Genomic DNA, 6,352 nt, shown 5'->3' with positions numbered 1-6,352 from the left:
GAAAACATTATACCATATGAGCAAGTTATTGGACATCTCTAAGTCTTACTAAGTCTCATCCGAAAGGTGAGGAAAACCACAGGATCTATCTTATAAAATCGAGATCAAATGAGCCAGTTTGTGTTTTAGCTCAGTGCCGCAAAATAATTATGCCTGAGTAATCCAAGTCTACCACCTGCTGGCAGCATTAGGTAAGTGCAGAATTTGTTTCATCAAGAGGCTAAAAACTGCAAATTGGGATAGCAAATGCTCAAGAGAAGAATGGCCCACATGATCACTCCTCTGACCCTCTGCCTGGCTTACTGAATGGACCAGATTTGAGATGATTTTCAGTATTGATGTTGGTGTCCTTTAAAAGTTGGTTTCTGAATTATTTCTTGATCAGATTACTTAAACCTGCTTTACATTGACCATTCTTTTGGGGTTCCCTATTTTTCTTAGAATTCTTTAAGGACGCTACTTTGAATTGGTGATTTCATTAGGTAGAGTCTCTCTCTGAGTGGGTGTGTGACTGTATGCACAAATATATAAATATATGTACATATAGAAAATGTTTTAATATGTATAGAGATGTATATATATACACACATATACAGAGTATTTTAATGTATCTATGTAGAGTGTGTGTGCATTGAGAGAGCTTTAATATATAGTACCCATTCTCAGCAGCAGATCTAGGTTTTGTGAGCCTAAAATTTATGCAATTTTAAAGTCATCTTTAAGGAAAAGAATACAAAATCGGGCCAGGTGTGGTGACTCATACCTGTAACCCCAGAACTTTAGGAGGCTGAGGCAGGAGCATCACTTGAGGTCAGGAGTTTGAGACCAGCCTGGGCAATATAGTGAGACTTCATTTCTATAAAATATTAAAAATTATCTGAGTATGGCCACATGCACCTGTGGTTTCAGCTACTCTGGAGGCTGAGGTGAGAGGACTGCTCGAGCCAGGGAGGTGGAGGTTGCAGTGAGCCAGCCTGAGTGACACAGCAAGACGCTGTCTCAAAAAAAAAAAAAAAAAAGAAAAAAAGAAAAAAAACCCTGCAAAACAAAAAACAAACCAAAAACCAATAAAAACCCAACCCCAAACAGAAACAAACAAACAAAGAATATAAAACCACGAATTAAAAATTAGATACAAAAAGATTGACTTGTATGAGAAGAGAAGGGGCTTTGGAAGAAGTCTGCACAGTAACAGACCTGAGCTGAAACCTTGTTACCTTTGTAACACATCTCCCTCTGCCTGGTTTCTCACTGCCTCCTTTCCTTGTCCATCTAAGTGCCCCCCAACCTCTCCAGGGTTACTTTTATTGTGCTTTTTGCAGTTTACAGAGTGAAGCACTTTTTGTTAACTTTCTAAAGGGTCCCATGAAGACCTGTCCTGGTCTTTTCTCTTCAACTTATGGGTGCAAACAAATTGTTTTGACATCACTCTGAGACACTACTTGCTGCAGTCAGGACAGAGTCCTCCATTGAGACCTGGGGATTTCCTTTCCACCTGGATGCTGAAGCTGTTGCAGGAAGCATGTTTGGTTATCAAAAATTATTATCCTCAGCTGGGCACGGTGGCTCACACCTGTAATCCCACCACTTTGGAAGGCCAGGGCGGGTGGTTCACCTGAGGTCGGGAGTTCCAGACCAGCCTGAGCCACATGGTGAAACCCTGTCTCTACTAAAAATACAAAAATTAGCTGGGCATGGTGGTGGGTGCCTGTAATCACAGCTACTTGGGAGGCTGAGGCAGGAGAATTGCTTGAACCTGGGAGGCAGAGGTTGCAGTTAGCCAAGATCGTGCCACTGCACTCCAGCCTGGGTGACAAGAGCAAAACTCTTCAAAGAAAAAAATATATATTATTCTCCTATTTCCTCCTGGGGCACAGCAAATATTATGTCATGTTTATCCACAGTTTGGTAAAATAGCTTTGCTTTTTCTTTATTTCTAAATAGGTAACTAGCTAAAACTTTTTAGCCGGAAAAGGTGATGTTACCTTACAAAAACTAATTGAAAATTGGACACCCAAGACCCTTCTACCCCCACACAATTGCTTTCCAGTGGCTAAAGTCAATGTACATTATTTGTATTCTGTTTTACTCTAAAGATTTTGTGTATTTCAACATGGTCTTCCTAAGTACATTTAAACAATGCATGGTTGTATTCATGTATTATAAGTAGTAAAACTATACCCCATATTGATAGACATATACATTTCTAGTTTTTTATTTTATAATTAATACTACAATAAACCTTGTTTTTGAACATGGCTATTATTATTCATATTTTTTTGCTCTTGCTAAATGATTTTCTAAGATTATGAATGGAATTCCAGGATAATATTTACGAAAATATTGCCAGGTACAGTCATAGTATTTTCCAGTAGAAATATGCAATATAAAGTGTGCAGTGTTTCACTAGCATGCAGATCCACGTGTTCAGGTTCCCTGGAGTCAGGCTTTCAAGCGTGTCATAAGGAACATACACTCCAGCTCTTCCCTGGTGTAGCCCATTGTGTTTATGGCACCTTCGTAGGACCAAGGAGGCAGCATGTACAGTCTCTAGAGAAAATGAACCAGAGTGGCTTCAGGATTTAGAGAAGGTAGAGGTGTGCGTGACAACAAGAATGCGGGGAGAGTAACAGGAACTGAGGAGTGGACAGAGTGACCCTGCTTCTTTCCCCACCCAGTTCTAGGTAGGCTAGAAGGCTGAAAGATGCAGGCCTACTCCCAGCACCAGTGGGGCCTAGGACAAAAGTTCAAATGCATACCCATATGTCATATGTCTAAATATTTCACATTCATAAATTAAACATAAGAAATAATTAAGTAAAATATGTGCCAGCCTCCTACTCTAACAAAATCCTTGGCACTCTGCATAGGAGCACAATGGCATGTGAAGAGCTGGTCCAGCTCCTGGTTGCCAGCCATAGCCTACAGCCATTTTCTTCCCATCCCTGAGCCATGAAACCCAGATGTGTAGACACTAAAAACTATACATTCAAACTCTGTCCATACCCTCCCCTGCAATCAGCTGCCATTTAGCCCCTTTTCAGGCTTAGGGGTGCATCCCTACAGATGCACTGGAGAAGACACACACATACAGGCATAAAGGGAGCATGTTCAGAGCCATGTGGGCAGGGAATTCTGAGGTCCTGGTGCCTGGAGGATAGTCTAGGGAGCAGCTTGGGGTGGGCATAACATCTTGGTCCTGTGGACTTGCCCTACAGGAAAGGATGGCAGGAGCAGGGCCAGGGTGAGGCCTTCTAAAGCATGGAGCCCAAGGCAGGGACCTCTCTTGTTCTGGACTAAGGGCAGTGTTGTTAAATTTTTTTCTGGAGAAAGTAAACTACCCTGGAGGAAAGACCTAAAGATAGTCAAGAAATGAGCCATTTGTTCACTGGTTTGGTCTGCAATGAAGTCCACCAGGCAAAGTGCCTTTATTATACCTGAGAGTTTCCAATCAGCTTTCTTTCTTTTCATTTCTTTTTTTCCCTCTTTTTCTCTTTCTTTCTTTCTTTCCTTCTTTCCTCCTTTCCTCCTTTCCCCCTTTCCCCCTTTCCCCCTTTCCTTCCTTCCTTCCTTCCTTCCTTCCTTCCTTCCTTCCTTCCTCCCTCCCTCCCTCCCTCCCTCCCTCTCTCTCTCTCTCTCTCTCTTTCTTTTCTTTTCTTTTCTTTTCTTTTCTTTTCTTTTCTTTTCTTTTCTTTTCTTTCTTTTTTCACAGAGTCTCAGTCTGTTGCCCAGGCTGGAGTGCAGTGGTGCAATCCTGGCTCACTGCAACCTCTGCCTCCCAGGTTCAATCAATTTTCCTGCCTCAGCCTCCCAAGTAGCTGGGATTACAGGCACCTGTCACCACACCCAGCTAATTTTTGTAGTTTTAGTCGAGACAGGGTTTCACCATGTTGGTCAGGCTGGCCTCAAACTCCTGACCTCAAGTGATCTGCCTGCTTCATCCTCCCAAAGTGCTGGGATTACAGACGTAGGCCACATTGCCCAGCCTCCCAATTGGCTTTCAATATGATGAACAGCCAAGGATCATGCCATTTGAGGAAAATGTCTACTATAAAAGAGAAAAAAAAAAAAAGAAAGAAAAAGGAGAAAGGAAGAACCCAAAGTGCACAGAAACAGAAACAGTGCAGCAAAAACAAGAAAATGTCAAAGAAAATGTAGTTAATAATATCAGGGAAATCCTGGAAATAACAATATATTTTAAAAAAAGAAAAATCAAAGAACAAGACCGAGTTCTTGAAAAGTAAAAACATGAATGCTGCAATACAATATTCAGTAGAAGAAAAGGAAATACAGTTTAGGAAATCTCCCAAAAAGAAGAAGAAAATAATCAGAGAGACTAACAGCACAGAAAAGTTGAGAAAATTAGAGAATCTGCTTAGTGGTCCAACATCTGAATAATAGGAGTTCTAGGAAGAGCAAGCAGAGAACACTGTGGAGAGGAAATGATCGAAAACAAGATACAAGAACGTTTCTACATCAAAGGGCAGGATCTCTGGATTAAATAATATCCATACAATGACAACAGGATGAATGAAAAAGAACCCACACCAGGGCACCTCATCATCATGGAATTTCAGTATATTGGGAATAATGAGAAGGTTCAAAAAGCTTCCAAAGGGAGAGGAAAAAAAGGTTACCTATACAATGTAGAGTAACCTATACAGTTGCCCCTTGGTATTCATGGTTGTTTGGTTCCAGGACCTCCCTTGGATACCAAAATCCATGGGTGCTCAAGTCCTTCACATAAAATGGTGTAGGTGTAGTATTTGATATAACCTATGCACATCCTCCTACATACTTTAAACCATCTGTAGATTACTTATAATATCTACTACCATGTAAATACTATGTAAATAGCTGTTGTGTTGTTTAGGAAATAATGACAAGGAAAAAAAGTCTGTACATGTTTAGTATAGATGCGAGCATCTGTTCTGTTTTTGAATATTTCCAATCTGCATTGGTTGAATCCATGGATGCAGAGCCTACAGATACAGAGGGCCAGCTTATAACACAGCACAAATAGTCTCAATAGCAACAAGAAAAATTAGAAGACAATGAAGTAATGCCTCAAAATTCTGAGTAAAAATCATTCTAACCTAGAATTATATAGCATGTGTTATATTGTTGCAGAGATGACTACAACATTTCTTCATATCCAGGTACTTGCACCTCTTTGCAATGTGATTTCACTTCTTCCATCAGGGAGTGAAATCTATTTCCCCACTTCTTGAATCTAAGCTGGCTTTGACTTACTTCAACCAAAAAAGTAGTAAAGTTGATACAGCATAATTTCTAAGCCCAGGGTTCAAGAGATCTTGCAGCTTCCACTCTTGATCTCTTAGAAGGCTATCCTAAGTCTACTAGTGTGAAGAAGCCAGATCTAACCTATTAGATGAGAAACTCAAGGAGGAGAGATGAACCATTCTAACTGGTTCATTCTAACCCCATCTAGACCAACCAGCTGATAGCCAGCATACATTACCAGTCTTGGAAGGAGGCTATTTTAGTTCCATCTGCCCCAGTCAAGTTTCTGGATGACTGCAACTACATGGGTGATCCCAGCTAAGACCAGCTCAAATTGCTGACCTACAGAATCAACAGAAAATAAAATGGTTGTTATTTTAAGCTATTACATTTTGGGGTGGTTTCCTATACAAAAAAGACTAAATAAAACAGAAATTGGTGCCTGGAAGTACAGTGCTACCATAACAAACCCCTAAATTGTATGACATTGGTTTTAGAACTGGGCAAGGGGCAGAGGCTGGGAAAGTGGTGAGGAAACCATTATTTGAATCTGCATGCAGATGAGGACTTTATCCTCAGATACAACTGCTCTGATGCAGAGACCTGTTACCTAAAAAGACAAAGTGTATGGCCCTTTCACACTCAATATACAATGGTGAAATTGGGACAGAATAACTTCAAGAGGCACTCACATTTAAAAATAGACAGACTGGGGTCAGGTGTGGTGGCTTACATATGTAATTATAGCACTTTGGGAGGCTGAGGCGGGTGGATTGTTTGAGCCCAGGAGTTCGAGACCAGCCTGGCCAACATGGTGAAATCCTGTCTCTACTAAAAATACAAAATTTAGATAGATGTAGTGGTGTGTGCCTGTAATCCCAATGACTTGGGAGGCTGAGGCATGAGAATCTACAGGGGGCGAAGGTTGCTGTGAGCCAAGATCGTGCCACTGCACTCCAGCCTGGGTGACAGAGTGAGACCCCATCTCAATAATAATAATAATAATAATAATAATAATAATAATATACAAATAAAATAGATTGGAAGACACACAGCAGTCATTGATTCATAGCAATGCTGAATTCTAGCCAGACATATGTTGCCAGTT

The 6,352-nt window shown here is 40.8% G+C and overlaps 1 long non-coding RNA gene across 1 annotated transcript; it reads right to left on the bottom strand.

Annotated features, from left to right (window-relative positions):
* Window positions 1–2,187: 2,187 nt before the first annotated feature.
* Window positions 2,188–5,855, bottom strand: LOC135968249 (uncharacterized). The gene is made up of 2 exons (XR_010582874.1): window positions 5,483–5,855; window positions 2,188–2,550 (listed from the first exon to the last, which is right to left on the bottom strand). It is a non-coding gene; the product is annotated as an uncharacterized lncRNA (long non-coding RNA).
* Window positions 5,856–6,352: the final 497 nt, after the last annotated feature.

Source organism: Macaca fascicularis, chromosome 18 (genome assembly GCF_037993035.2).
Source record: "Macaca fascicularis isolate 582-1 chromosome 18, T2T-MFA8v1.1".
Classification (NCBI taxonomy): domain Eukaryota; kingdom Metazoa; phylum Chordata; class Mammalia; order Primates; family Cercopithecidae; genus Macaca; species Macaca fascicularis.
Note: the sequence above shows the minus strand (reverse complement) of the source record. Positions and strands in the feature narration are given on the sequence as shown.